A 15,800-nucleotide genomic window follows, 5' to 3' on the forward strand; every position below is an offset into this window, starting at 1 on the left:
TTTTATTTCCAATCTTATCTTGTACCTTTCTCTCAGGGAAGTTCAGAAATGTAAACCTGAGTAGGGAGTAATGAAGTCATTTTGTTTTTTGTTTTTTCCTCTCAAAGTTAAGGCTCTGAGTGGGCAACTTTCACAAATACAGTGGTAATTAGTACTACCAAATTCAGTATTAAGAGAAATACTAATGGATAAAGGAGTTCAGTTGTTCTTTCAGATAATTTAACACCATGTAATGTTGACTAGAGATGATGTGACATCTTGTAACTAAAATATAAGCTTATTGGAATGCAAACACATTGAAGTAAATTTCTTTTAGCCAACAGGTTTGCCAAAATATTCTTAAACAAATATTTCTCTGGTAATGATACTTAGAGCAAAGCATATAGGTAAATTGTTTTAATAATATCCTATATAATTTTAAATTAATGTAATTATATTTCCTTCTTACATGATAACTTATTCATTTTATCATTAGCACTTAACATAATACCTAGTACATATTAGATGATTGACACTTAACTGTTCAAAAAATGAATTAATGAATTGCTATAGCCCTTACTGTATTTAAAGAAATAAATTCTATAGGCAATAGCAGTAGCAGAAAAGGCCATGTTGGATACTCTTCAACACTATTGACTTTTTAGATCCACAAATGGAAAATAAGCCAGATCTGAGAAGAAAAAAAGCAAAGGAAAGGAGACCAGCAGGAGCGGTATGTAACTAGGTGACAGGGTTTCTGCTGGAAGTCAGGGTGATGTTCATTTTCTTCTCTGTCACTTATTATGGGGTGTTCTTGGCAAGTACTTTAGTGCCTGAGGATTTATTTTCCACATTTGTAAATGGTGGTAATACTTAACTTATAAGAATGTTATGAAGATTAACTGTAATAATATCATCACTGCTCTGCACTGTATCTAGTATTTGAATTCAGAATAAATGGTGATTACTATTATTATATTTTGAACTAAAGTAGCGAAAATAGTTTTTAGCTTAGTTATTTTAGAACGAATATTTAAGAAGCCATCTTTCATTTCTTTTCCTTGTTAAGTGGAATTGTTTCATTAACTTCTTTTGGACCCTCACTGATTTTGCATTGTCTCACTAATATAAGATGAAACCAACCATCACTGATTGCATTATGATTAACTGCTAGTTTGTCATTTTTAAACAGTGAAGAATGTCAAGGCAATGATTTTCCTTAATTAGCTAAACATATCTCATTTATAAATTAGAAAAGATATTATATCTCAATGAATTTTAATGTGTTTTGACCCCAAAAGCTAATTCTCCTGTTCACGGATTTGGGTGTTTAAAACTGCATTTAGTAGGGGGTTATCAGGTCAGAAAGAATTACCATGTTCCTCAAAGGCAGACCAAGTAGTTCTATGAAAAGGTTATGTGTGTATCTGTAGTCCAAATTACTTGGTCAATGGCAAAGTAAAAGAGAGGGTAAAGATCCATATGAAAACTGGGGAAATCACACCAAGGTTAAAATAGCTAAATCATCCTATGGTCTTCATTCTATCTTCCTCCACACTTTTATCCCCAGGAGCAACAGAATGCTTTAAAAAGAGTTTCACCACTCTATTATTAGAAAGTTCTGCTTTATATTAGCCTCGAAACAGCTTTCATGAAACATCTTATTTACTATTTATACGATAGCATAATATAAAAAAAATTCAAGTTAAATTAGTACTCATAAAATAATACAAAGCTTTGTCAGAGAATCTTAAAGATATACCTAAACCCAGTCACCTTGGGATAATTGAATTATAATAAATGTTAAATTTTAATAAGTGAAATTATACAATTGGTATTATATCTAAAAACTAAGGCATAGATTAAACTTATATGAAACTCAAGGTCTGGGGCATAACTTGTTATAGTCCTTTTCAGGCATCACATTTCTGATCCCACTGAATACCAGAATTCAGACGTCAGTTTAATCAGCCCAACAGGGTTCTGATTTGAGCATTCAGGGTATGATTAGGGTTTTGGCAAGTTAGATAGCTACTCAAGAGTGCATTAGACTAATTCCATGAATTTATTCATCAAGTTAACTGCATTATCAATATTTGTATTCAGATTCTTTGGCCTCCATTTTGTAGAGAGTAAAACTTCTTTATTCTTCCATCACAAAATTGAAATACTTAAATGAATATACATTCCTAAATATAACTTTATTTCCTTTAGGATAGAAACGTGTTTTTCTGCAGCTTTTGACTAGAATGAAATCAGGAATTTCAGTATAGTACTAGCATTTAATGAGGATTTATTGAAAAATTTAATCTTGAATTAAGGTGAGATTTATCTATAATTTATTGAGAAGCTTAGACAAAGTTGGAAAATGAATGTAATGACCTCAGAGGTAATTTGTAATGCACGGACTTTATAAAAATAATATGTGATATTATTATGGTATATATTGTAAGAAGTGAGTTACGAAAAGATGTAAAAAAGATTTTACCTGTTAGGATAATGAAGGATGCTTGTAATTATATTTAATTTGTTGCAGCAACATGTATACTCACTGTTTATTTGAAATTTTTAAACCGCTCCCTGTTTGTACTAATTTAATCATGCTCACACAAATTAATTATTTAAAGATCAATAAAAAGAGAATTTGGGAAGAGTCTGACATGTTTAAAGGTCTTACCTATTAATTAGGTATTTACTGATTTTCTAATGAAGCTCTGTAGAATATTTGTATACATGTGGACAATACTCATTGTCAAGTTCTTAAAAAGAACAACCTGCGACTAAAAGACATTCCCCCAAAACTACTGTTTGAAATAAATGTAAATTTTTAGGACTATATCGTCCATTCTTTGAAAGTCTGGTAAGATTACAGAGACTTTACCTACAGTAAAAAGACATTAAAAGACCAGTTTCTCAACCTTCATACTGCATTCACAGCTGGGCTGACCTACTCATCTCCCCTGATGAGCAACCTCCAATACACTCTGCTACATTCCTGCTTCCATTTACTTATCACCTGACAAAGGCATCAGGCAAGACTTTAACTTTTTGCTGTTCTTGTTATTCCTTCTGAAGTCTGTCTCTTGTTCAGCAGTCTCTGTCTTTAGTTCTGTACAGTACATGGTGAGTTTAAATTCATTTCTTTTAGTGTAAAAGATTGTTTCTATTACTCTGCTTGAATCAACTCTCATATTTAGCAAGTCTTTCCTTTTCTTCTCTAAGTGCATCATGTTTAAGGTCTCTTAAGGAAATTATTTTACATCACTAATAGATATAACTAGATTTGTTAATTCTCTAAGTTGAACATTATTAGTGAGATAATAAGTAAAAAAAAAGTACTTATTATCAGTATTAGAATAAGATTACATTAAAATAACATAGTCGATATTTTTTCAGATTTATTGAGTTATAATTGACAAAGTTATATGATATTTAAGATTTCCATAATTAAGTTAATTGAAAAATTCATCACATCACACTTTGCCTTTTTTTGGAGAACATTTTAGTTCTACTCTCAGCAAATTACAATTATACCATACAGTATTTTCAACCACAGTCATCATGTTATACATTAGATACTCAGACCTTATTCATCTTTTATGACTGAAAGCTTGTACCCTTTTTACCAACCTCTCCCCATTTCCCTCACATCCCATCACCTAGCAAATACCATTCTACTTTCTGTTTCTATGACTACAACTTTGTTTTTTGGGGGGATTCTTTTGTTGTTATTGTTTTCCAAGATTCCACATATAATTGATACCATGTAGTATCTGTCTTTCTCTCTCTGCTTGGCATATTTCACTTGGCCTATGTCCTCAAGGTTCATCTATTTAGTCAAAAATTTAGGAATTTCCTTTTTTTTTATGACTAAAGAATATTCCTTTGTTTGTGTATACACACACATACATACCACATTTTCTTTATCTATTCATCTGTCAAGGGACATTAAGTTGTTTCCATATCTTGGTTTTTGTGAATTATCTTGGTTTTTGTGAATTATGCTACAGTGACCCTGGGAATGCAGATAGCTCTTGAAAATAGTAATTTCATTTCTTAGGATATATACCCAGAGGTGAGATTCCTGGATCATTTAGTAGTACTGTTTTCAATTTCTTGAGGAAACTGCTATTTTTCAGAGCGGCTACATCAATTTATATTTCCACTGACAATGCACCAAAATTTCCTTTTGTCCACATACCAGCATTTGTTATCTCTTGTCCTTTTAATAATGGCCATTTTAACAGGTGTGAGATGATATTTCATCATAGTTTTGATTTGCATTTTCCTGATAATCAATGATGTTAAACACTCTTTTATCTATCTGTTGTCCATCTGTTGGCCATTCTTCTTTGGAAAAATGTCTATTTAGGTCCTTTGCCTATTTTTAATTGGGTTATTTGTATTTTTAATATTGAGTGGTATGAGTTCCTTATACATTTTAGATATTATACTTTTATCAGATATATGGTCTGCAAATATTTTCTCCCATTCTATAGGTTGCCTTTTGCTGATAGTTTATTTTGCAGAAGATTTTTAGTTTGGGCAATCCCAATTGTTTATTTTTGCTTTTCTTGCTTTTTGTCATATCTAAAAAATACCATTGCCAAAACTGATGTCGTGAACTGTGTTTTGCTTTTTTTCTATGAGTTTTATGGTCTTAGGTCTTACATACAAGTCCTTACCCATATAAGTTCATTTTTGTCAAGGGTAAAAGACTGGGATCCAGTTTCGTTCTTTTGCATTTAAATATCCAGTTTTCCCAACAACATTTATTGAAGAGACTATTCTTTCCCCATGGAGTTTTCTTGGCTCTCCTGTGAAATATTACTTGACAGTATAGTATGTACATGGATTTATTTCTAGGCTCTCAATTATGTTACACTGTTCTATGTATCTGTTTCTGCTAGTACCATATTGTTTTGATTAATGTCATTTTGTAATGTAGTATAAAATCAGAAAGTATAATATCTCCTGTTTTATTCCTTCTCAGGTTTGCTCTGGCTACTTGGTCTTTTGTGGTTCCATAAAATTTTAGGAATTTTTTTTCTATTTCTATAAAATATGCCACTAGAAGTTTGATAGTGATTGTACTGAATCTGTAGATCCCTTTGGGTAGTATGGATATTTTAACAATATTAATTCTTCTGAATTATGAATATGGGATATCTTTTCACTGGTTTGTGCTTTTTTCCATTTCATTCATCAAAGTCTAGTTGTTTTCAGTGTATAAACTTTTCATCTCCTTGGTCAACTTTATTCATAAATATCTTATTTTTCATACTATTATAAAGATTATCTTCATTATTTCTTTTTACAGATAATTTATTGTTCACATATGGAAATGCAACTGATTTTTGCATGTTGATTTTGTATCCTGCAACTTCATCGAATTCATGTATCAGTTTTAAAAGTTCTAAAAGGTTTTTTTTTTTTTGGAATCTTTAAGATTTTCTATATGTAAGATAATATCACCTGCAAATAGTGGCAGGTTTGCTGCTTCCTTTCCAGTTTCTTTCACTTTTTTTATTTTTATTTTTAAGCAAGGCAACCTTTGGTTGACCTCACAGAATGCAAAGACCTTGTCAATTTACAATTCCTTATTTTTTATTTTTTATACCTAGAGCACCTGGTCTTCCTAGGTGGTCTACCATTCAAGTACTAACCAGGCCCAACCCTGCTTAGCTTCTGAAATCAGACGGGATTAGGCATGTTTAGGGTGGCATGGCTGTGGATGTATCTACTATTTGTTCAGGATGGCATGGCTGTAGACTCTTCCTTTCCAGTTTAAATGCCTTCTATTTCCTCTTTTTCTTGCCTGATTTCTCAAGCTAAGACTTCCAATACTATGTTGAATAAGAGTAATGAGAGTGGGCATCCTTGTCTTGTTTCTAATCATAGTAGAAAAGCTTTAACCCTTTCACATTGAGTATGACATTAGCTATGTGCTTGTCATATAAATATTTTATTATGTTGAGGTACATTCCTCCTAGATCTTAAGGGTTTTTGTCATGAAAGAATGTTGAATTTTGTCAAATAGTTTTCTCTGCATGTATTAAAATGATCATTTGATTTTTATTTTTCATTCCACTAATGTAGTGTATAACATTTATTGATTTGTGTATACTGAACCATCCTTGCATTCCAGGGATAAATGCTACTTGATGATACTGTACAACATTTTTCATGTGCTGTTGAATGCAGTTTTTTAGTATGTTGTTGAGAATGTTTATATTTATATTTATCTAGGATATTGGCCTGCGGTTTCCTTTCCTTGTAATGTTTTTATCTGGCTTTGGTATCAGGGTAATGATGGCCTAATAAAATGAGATTGGGAGTCTATCCCTTCTTCAAGTTTTGAAAGAGTTTGAGAAGAATTGACATTGAATGTTTAGTAGAATTCACAGGGAAAGCATCTCGTTCTGGACTTTTATTTGTTGGGAGTTTTTTGATCACTTATTCAATCTCATTGATCTGTTCAATTTTTTTTTTTATTTCTTCATGATTTAGATTTGGTTAGCAGTTGATCTAAGAATTTATCCAATTCTTCTCAATTACCAAATTTGTTAGTATAAAATTGTTCATAGTCTCTGAAGATACCTTGCATTTCTGTGGTATTAATTGTAATGGCTTCTTTATCATTTCTGATTTTATTTATTTGAGAACTCTTTTTGATAGTATAACTAAAGATTTGTCAATTTTGTTTATCTTTTTAAAACCAGATCATAGTTTTGTTGATCTTTTCTACTGCTTTTTAGCTTCTCTTTTATTTATTTCTGTTCTGATCTTTGTCATTTTCTTCCTTATGCTAACTTTGGGCTTAGTGATTTTTTCTAGTCCCTTGTGTCAATTTAGGTTGTTTGAGATCTTTCTTTTTTCTTAATGTAGAAGTTTATTTCTACAAATATCCCACTTATCTCTGCTTTTGCTCTATCCCTTAAGTGTTGCTGTTTTTCCATTTTCATTTGTTTCAAAATATTTTTTTCTTTTTTGATTTCTTTTTTGACCCACTGATTTTTCAACAGTGTGTTTATTATCCACATAGTTCTGAATTATTAGTTCTCCTTTTGTTATTGATTTCTACTTTCATACCACTGTGGTCAGAAAAGACAGTTGGTATAATTTTAATCTTTTCACATTTGTGAAGGATTGTTTCGTGACTAGCATATCATCTATCTTTGAATATGTTCCATGTGTACTTGGGAAGAATTTATATTCTGCTATTGTTAGATGGAATGTTAGGTAAATGTTTGTTAGGGTCATTTGATCTAATCTGTAGTTTAAGTCAATATTTTCTTATTGATTTTCTGGAAGATCTATCCATTTAAAAGTGGAGTATTAAAGTTTCCAACTATGTTATTGTATATTTCTCCCTTCAGGTATGTTAATATTTGCTTTATGTATTTAGATGCTATGTTTGAAGCATATTTATTAATGTTATACCCTTTTGATGAATTAATCCCATTATTATTATATAATGACCTTCTTTGTCTCTTGTTATAGTCACTAATTTAAAGTCTGTTGTGAGATATAAAAATAGCTACTCCTGCTTTTTTTTTGGTTTTCATTTGCATGGAATATCTTTATCCATCCCTTCAATTTTAATGTATACATGTCCTTAAAGTTGAAGTGAGTCAGCATATAATTGATCTTATATTTAAATCAATTCCACTACTCTAAATCTTCTGATTAAAGAATTTAATCCATTTACATTTAAAGTTATTACTGATATATATGGAGTTATCACTGCCATTTTGTTATTTTCTCACTGCATTGTAGTTTCTTTGTTCCTTTCTTCCTCTCTTGCTCTCATTCTTTGTGATTTCATGATTTTCTGTAGAAGTATTCTTTGATTTATCTTTATCATTTGTTTAACTACTAGAACTTTTTCTGTGTGGTTCCATGTGCTTTCCATAAAACACCTTGCAGATATAGCCGTCTATTTTAAGTTTCTAACAACTTAAATGTAAACATATATAAAAGCTCTATATTTATACTCCTTCTCCAATATTTATGTTTTTAATGTCATAATTTATACCTTTTATATTATTGTATCTATTCACAAATTATTGTGGTTATAGTGAATTTTTTCATACTTTTGAATTTTGACTTTATCATAGAGTTATCCAATGTCATTTTATCAAGAAGTACACTATTTCCTGCCCTGAACTTTACTCCCTAGTCATCCTCTATCACAATAACCTCCTTCATTTTCTTTAAAGCACCTCTCTGTTTCTCAATATACGATGCTATTTTGCTGATTTATTTATATATTTGAGTCTTCACTCTTTCACCCAAATATAAAATTTTCTTCTTTAGGACTCTTTTACACATACTTACTTTAGGCAATCCTTAATAACACAATGTTCAACACAGAACATTAGCGTGGAATTCAGCAGGACAGATCTGAGAACTTTAAAAAGACTGTCATGGATTCTGAGATAAAGACTCTAAGGACAATGTAAGCCTGTAGCAGCCATGACCAATATTGTGACTGTGTGGGGAGAGCCTGTCTGATATAGGTAAAAAGCCAACAAAAGAAAAGCAGAATTGAAAAACTGAAGAGCTTAGTCTATGTACCATCATTTGAAACACGGCTAAAGGCAGTTCCACTCCTAGATTTCCACTTTGTATGAAGCAATAAACTCCCTTTGTAACTTTAGTTATTTTAGTTTGAGTTGAGTTTACATCATTACTAATAAAATTAAGGCTGATTACTTTCATAAAATGTCATATAAAGACTGGCTAAAGGTGTGACCGGTTCTAACTGGTAAGATAGGAATAGACCAGCTGCAGACGCAGGCAGGATATTATCACAAAGGCATATTCTATTTTTTTAATTCTTTGCCACATTTCATCCCACTTCTCCTTCCAAATATCAGTTCTTAAAAATAGTAGATACATCCACTACCATGCCACCCTAAACATGCCTGATCCCATCTGATCTTGGAAGCTAAGCAGGGTTGGGCCTGCTTAGTACTTGGATGCAAGACCACCTAGGAAGACCAGGTGCTGTAGGTATTAAAAAAAAAAACTAGTAGAAACACTTGTTTATAGATTAAAAATTTTAACGCTAGATTTTCTTTTACCCTGTTCGAGACAATATGATATTTATGACACTTAAAAAGTTACAAGAAAAACATTTCATGTTAATTAAAAATGTACATGCATATATTTTTAGAAGATCGCATAATTATTTCCTTTTGTAATTCTTTGCAAGCAAGTGAATAAATACCATTTTGTAAGAATACAACACTGTATTTTCTTTTTAATCAGACTATTTCTAAGAATTTTAAAAATGTAATTGAAGTAAATGCAAATGAGTTCTTATTTTAATGAATTTTATTACTTCTGCTTAACCTTTTCCCATTTAGAAAAAAAAAAGTGAAGCTCATGTAGGAATACTATGTTTTCTAGGATTTGACATTTTCAGCAATTGAATTACTAAAAACAGAATGCTATAAATAGAATGCCGTCATTTGTTTCCAAAGACTATCACTATGCTAGAGGGATGCAAAAATAATGGAAAACTTTGGTGGTAAGGATAGGACTGTAATCCGCGAGTTATGTTGGGACAACTGGGAAAAGGGTTAACTCTGATTAGACAGTAAATAACATGGAAATAAGTCTTGGTCATATTTTGAAATTTAGAGAGAAATTCAATCTACAGACGTTTAGAAAAAATAGTCAAAAAAAATTTTTAAATATGTATAATAAGTCCCTTTTTTAAAATATGCATAGTAAGTCCCTTTGCTCTTAGTAATGAAGAATTTAATGTATAAAGAAGACAATGAGGGTACATGTCATTAATAGAAACAATATGCTATAAAATACTTTTTTGTAGAACATAATATTCAGAAATATCAAAGATTAAAGAAATATGAATCAGATAAGGAGGTTGACATCACTGCTTATATGGTACTGATTTCTCATAATCTCCTAGAGGGAAGAGACAATGACCTCACAAGAGAAGCAAAAAGGCCATGGGACTAGTGTGTATGCATGTGTATATGTATGTACGTATGTGTGTGTATGTGCGTGTGTGTGTGTGTATATATATGCTTATATATACATTTTTATATGTATGCTTATACATATGCATATATATGTGGTTTTAAATAAAAGTGTGTCAAATGTACCTACTCTTAGTTGACTTCCTCAAGAAGATTTGTGTCATCTACTGGGGAAATGACTATCAGGGATATACCAATAAAAATGTTGCACTTCATCCTCTTCTCATTGCCTCAGAAAAAAAGAGAACAGTGAAGTGATGGAAGAAAATGCAATTGATAAAATATTTGTCATTAAATTAGTTATTCCTGTGGGTAACTGGGTATTAATACCTCTGGGAAATTCTGGAAGCCACTGTAGAGCACCTCAGAATCATTCCACCACAGTGGCAAGGAAGCCAAGGTATTTATATACCAGCTCCAGTCAGTCATTGGTTGAGGGATACTGAGGGTGGTGAGGAAAGGGCAATAATTTCCTGGCACCTTAGGATGGTCCTGCCTGTGTTTCTGGCTTAAAGAATCCTTCATGCAAAGAATGTAGGTGTTGTTAGCAAGAGTCAGGCTGGAGTGCAGTCAGACAGTAAAGGTTAGAGGATATAGGAAGGCACTGATATCATTTGCTCTCTCTCCCTTGCCCAACCAAGTTAGTGATGGAAGACACAAAATTCTAGAACTATATGTGGGTTCTTCTGTAAAAGAATTCTTACTACCCTGTACTCCACTGTGTGTGAATAAATTTAAAAATATTTAAAATTAAAAGTATAATTTCTATCTGAGATTACTTCTAATTCTTATTTCTGATACAAACAATCTAGACTTGAAGAACTCCTAAATAAATATAATAAACAAATAGCAAAATACCTATAAGACAAGTCTCCTTTTCACTCTTGTCTAAGTTTAAGCCTCGGTGGTATCTCCTACTGGCTCTTTCCTTTCACTAGACAAAAATACAATTTTTACTATAATTTGGCATGCTATCAGTAAATCTCAATAGATAAGACATCTCATTTTCTTTGTTCAGAAATAAACTTTCTCCACCTAGCTCCCACTGACGCACTATCTCCAAAATTGTGGACACCCAGCCCATTACCTACACAGTGGGCCTCTTTTCTCTTCTGAAAATTTTATTGCACACCAACTATATTACATTCTAGAAATAGTTCTCTGTGCTTAGCTGCAAAAATGGTGATAATCCAGAGCTTCTAGTTCTCTGTTTAGGTAGCATGAGTGTAACAGAGAGAGGCTGTTCTGTCCAGGGTAACTGAGCTCAAGTTGCCAGGAAGGACAAACAGAGACTTTTACGCCTTTAATGACTCCACAAGAAGATAGGGGAAATGGCAAGAATCTAAGAGAGAGAGAGAGAGATGGTAATGAAATACAGAAAGATATCATACTTTCTTAATTAAAAAAAAAATCCTGATATATTTAATATTTGAAGTGTTCTGTAATAATTTTTCCACCAAGAAATATGTTTTCCCCTATTTTAAAAGGAATACCATGAAATAAGAGAATACTGGTTCATGTTAAATGACTGTAGGATTCCAAATTGGTTGGACCCAAATGACTGTAGGTCTACGCTAAGACACTTCATAAATAATTGTGAAAAGTCAAAGACAAAGAAATAATTTTAAGAACAGCAAGAGAAATGAGAGACCTTATATATAAGGTAAACTTCATAATACTATCAACAGATTTCTCAACAGAAAATTTTCAGGCTAGGAGAGAATGGGTTTCAAAACATTGAAAGATTAAATATTTAAAATATTAAAAGAAGATCAATATTTAAAATACTGAAAGAAAATCAATATTTTAAACAATGAAAGAAAATAACTCTCAAAGAAGAATTCTACACTCAGGAAAGATGTCCTTAAAGATAAAATACTTTCTCAAACAAAAAAAAAGTTAAGTGAGTTTATTACCACCAGACCTGCCTTAACAAGAAATGCTAAAGAGAGTTCCTTGAGTAGAAGAATACTAACATCACACACACACACAAAAATGTAGCATAAACTGACTTGTAATCATAAATATATAGTCACAGTTAGATTTTGCAATATAATGGTACATAATTAACTTATAACTCCAATTTCAAGTTAAAAAATAATCAAAATTAACAAAAATAATCATAAATACAAAAATGTGTTATTAGTTGCATAATAAATATATAAATCATAACAGCAAAAACCTAAAATGTGAGGAGAAGAAGTAAAAGTGTAAAGTATACATGTTAGATGATTGTAAAATATCTTTCGAGTGTGAAAATATGTCCTTGGCAAACATAATTATGGAATTCTTTTCATATCTTGCACAGAATATTAAGCTTTTGTTTTAAGTACTTTCTTTCCTTCTGGTACTACAAGATGTATCAGGCTTGTATATTTCTTGCCGCAGTCATAGAATCAGCAATTTCTTCAAAGAGTCTTGGAACCTTTCACTTGAACAAGGTACCAGGAAATGAGATTTGAGCTCTAATTGTGTTTTTGCTTCTAGAATTTTTTGTGTGTATACTAACTCATATAAATACACATATTTATAAAGATTCCTGTGTTAACTATTAGTATATACATGAAAATAGTTTTGATTCACACTGATGTTTCTCACTCTATTCCATTACCACACAGATCATTCTAGTTTCCTCCCCTGTGTATCTGTAACCTGCCACTCCAAAAGTGAGAAATCTAGCTCCACCTTTTGTCAAACATTTACTTAATTGTTCTATTCTATTATGCATATATAATGGAATGAAAATTGTTTGATCATACCCCATAGGGAAGTTTTGACAACTAGAATCCAGTGTTTATGTGTATTTTTTCTTGTTTTTAATCTTACATAGTCCACTGGTATCTAAAGTTACTTGGGTCAGCATCTTTCCCCCAACTCACTTCAGAGAGGCTGTTTTATACATTTGTAACACGTTAAATTATTTTGTCACTTTCTATGTCTTTTTCTGGGATTCTTTAACCTTCTAAATATTTTTTTAAGTTTGCATACATTAAGGTTCACCCTTTATGCTGTAAAGTTCTATAGGCTTCAATTAATGCATAGTGTTCTGTATCTATCATTACAATATCTAACAAAAACAGTTTTACCACCCCAATAAGTCCCTTGAGCTTTAACTATTCAACCTTCTTGTCAAACTTCTGGTAATCTCAGATGATTTTAATGTATCTATATTTTTGCCTTTTTTCAGCATGTAATATAATTTAAATTACATAATATGTAGTCTTTATAGGCTGGGTTTATAAGCTTTGATTTTGTAGTACTTCTTGTACTTAATTTTTTTTCTTGTGTGCACAAAAAACGTTTAGATTCTCTACTGATGCTGACACATGGCAGATTACCTGGAAGGAGTTATATCAACTAAAAACAGTTCCTGGTAATGGACAGGACTAGTGGGCTATCCCTTATAATCTTTAGAGGAGAAGGATAAAAGGAGAATGGGTGAAAGAAAGAGAAAGAGAGAGAGAGAGAGAGAGAGAGAGAGAGAGAGAGAGAGAGAAAGAGAGAGAGAAATTTGACTTAATAAATATTAAAAGCAAGCTGTACTGAATAATCCATTCTCTCCATCTCTCATCAGTGTACATAAATTTTTTTACTGTTCTTTTAATGCATAAATGAAACTATTTCCAGTGTAATCACATGTTTATATGTTTAATTAAAGTGCTACCAATAAGCTGTGGAAGAACAAGTATTTCAACTGTATTGCCATTTATATGTAAAATTATTACATAGCATAATAGGAATAAAGGGGAAGGGAGGGGTGGAAGGAGGCTGCCACCAGTGTGGTCTAACATTTTCTTTATGTAAAAATGGGATCGTTTCAGGGAGGGTGATCTTTGATATCTACTAAATTATATATGATTGATAAACACACATGAAATCTCATTATTAGTGTCATTTCATAACAAACTTTAATACGATTACATTTGAAGATAGTAGTCTTTTTCCATTTATTCCTGAAAATCATGAAAAAATAATGAAGAATGTAAAATAAAAAATTAGCTCCACTTTGATAAAACTATGAGAAAAAAAATCACAAAAAAGAAAATAGGTGGAATGACTACAAAAGGAAAAAAGTAAAAACTGATTACGAGTAGGATACATGAAAGCAGAGAGAAAGCTGTGGTTTTAGAACCTAAAAAAGACCAGACAGTATACTTTTTAAGGTGAGGAGCATATCCTAAAGGATAAAACTAAACCCCTCTGCAGAAAGAAAATGTACAGATCGGCCTCAGGTGATTGCTTAGAATGAGTTTTGTTTTAAGAAGCAAAGATGAGGATTTATCCAGAAAGATCATTCTATCTCTGAGAAGGTGAGGGAGAAGAGATACCACATTGTTTAAAACCGCACAGGTCTCTAATTTCATTGATGAGACAGTGAAAGTTAAAGGAACTCACACAAAATTAGGTTATAAGAAAAATTCCTTCTAGACCAATACACAAATTTGATTCTTCCCACGCATACACCACAGACAAATGGTTTAGAAAAAATTTTGCTCTAGCACAAATGAGAAATAAAAAATGTACTACCACAATGTCTATACAAAAATCATACAAAAAAAATGAACAAAAGAAATAAAAAATAACAGAAGAATACACTGATGAAACAAAATGTAGTCATGGAACAGATAGTTTTAGATCAAATATTTTACCATGAATATTAAAATGTAACTTATAGCATTAGTCATCTATGTGAAGAGATGAAACAGGGAAGTAGCAGCATGAATGTTTTGGGTGCTATTGACAGTTGGATGAAGGAAAGAAATATGGGCTCAAAGGTAAAATGGAGGAGCAAAAGTTCAAAAGTTGGCCATAAACAAACTCTTCATAAAGACAGGCTAGAAATCCTGGGCCCAATTACAAATGTATGTGGGAATCCTTTCTTTCTATTTTCAGCTTGGTGCACATATCAAGGCATGATACAGCACATCCTAAGTGCAAACATAGACTTCCACAAACTGTAAGATTCTTCAGAAGAATGCTTTTATTTCTTCTTATAATTTTGAAAAATTGCTGTGACTTGAAGTTACATAGGTAAGTTTTATGAAATGTTGCTGAAAGTGTTCTTTTTAGATTAATCTTATGCATGATAATTTAGAGGTTTCTAGAAGAAAAGTTAGATGGAGAGTTGGAAAAAGGAGGCCACATTTGGAGAAACTAGGAATATTCTAGAAAAAGGGGTTAAAGTGATTTTTATTGAAGAAATAGATACAAAAAAACTTAAGAATGGAAGGAACAATGTCTTCTCTTTAACTTTGGCATGGTAGATTTTTTTTTTAAGTAGTACTCTGCTAAAAAGAAATCTCTAGTACTATAGAAAAACACTGTCAATTTTTTGAGTTTTTTTTTTTTTTATAACTTTCATTTTTCTCTATGGTATGGCTAATCTTTCTTGTTATTCAAAGATCTAAATTATTTGGGTGATTTTTAAAAATACTATTACCATAAATATTCCAGAGAAGAATCTTTTTCTTATGATGATAAACTTTGATTAGAGGTGGGAAATAAAGAGAAAAAAATCAAGAGCATTTAATAATAATAATTAACAACTTAATCTGAAAGAGGTACATATTCTTTGACATAGAGGAGACTTCTTTGTCATTAAAAGTCTAAGCACTGAGCTGACAAAGATTAAATTTTTATGCAGTCACTTCTCTCCATTTATTTATTAAAAATCATAAATGCTAATGAGAAAATTCAGTTCTTTATAAAACACCATGAAATGTAAGTTTAGCTTGCTAATTAGATCTAAACTCTGGATGGTCTTCGCAACTAATAAAGATAAATTTATTATATTTTCACTTTTAAATA

General features: G+C 31.4%; 2 pseudogenes; one reads left to right on the top strand and one right to left on the bottom strand.

Annotated features, from left to right (window-relative positions):
• Positions 1-5,596: 5,596 nt before the first annotated feature.
• On the bottom strand, positions 5,597-5,715 carry LOC118607474 (annotated as a pseudogene).
• Positions 5,716-8,881: 3,166 nt separating this feature from the next.
• On the top strand, positions 8,882-9,000 carry LOC118607639 (annotated as a pseudogene).
• The last annotated feature ends 6,800 nt before the right edge of the window (positions 9,001-15,800 follow it).

The sequence above is a fragment of the Rousettus aegyptiacus genome, unplaced genomic scaffold (assembly GCF_014176215.1).
Source record: "Rousettus aegyptiacus isolate mRouAeg1 unplaced genomic scaffold, mRouAeg1.p scaffold_m13_p_8, whole genome shotgun sequence".
Lineage (NCBI taxonomy): Eukaryota > Metazoa > Chordata > Mammalia > Chiroptera > Pteropodidae > Rousettus > Rousettus aegyptiacus.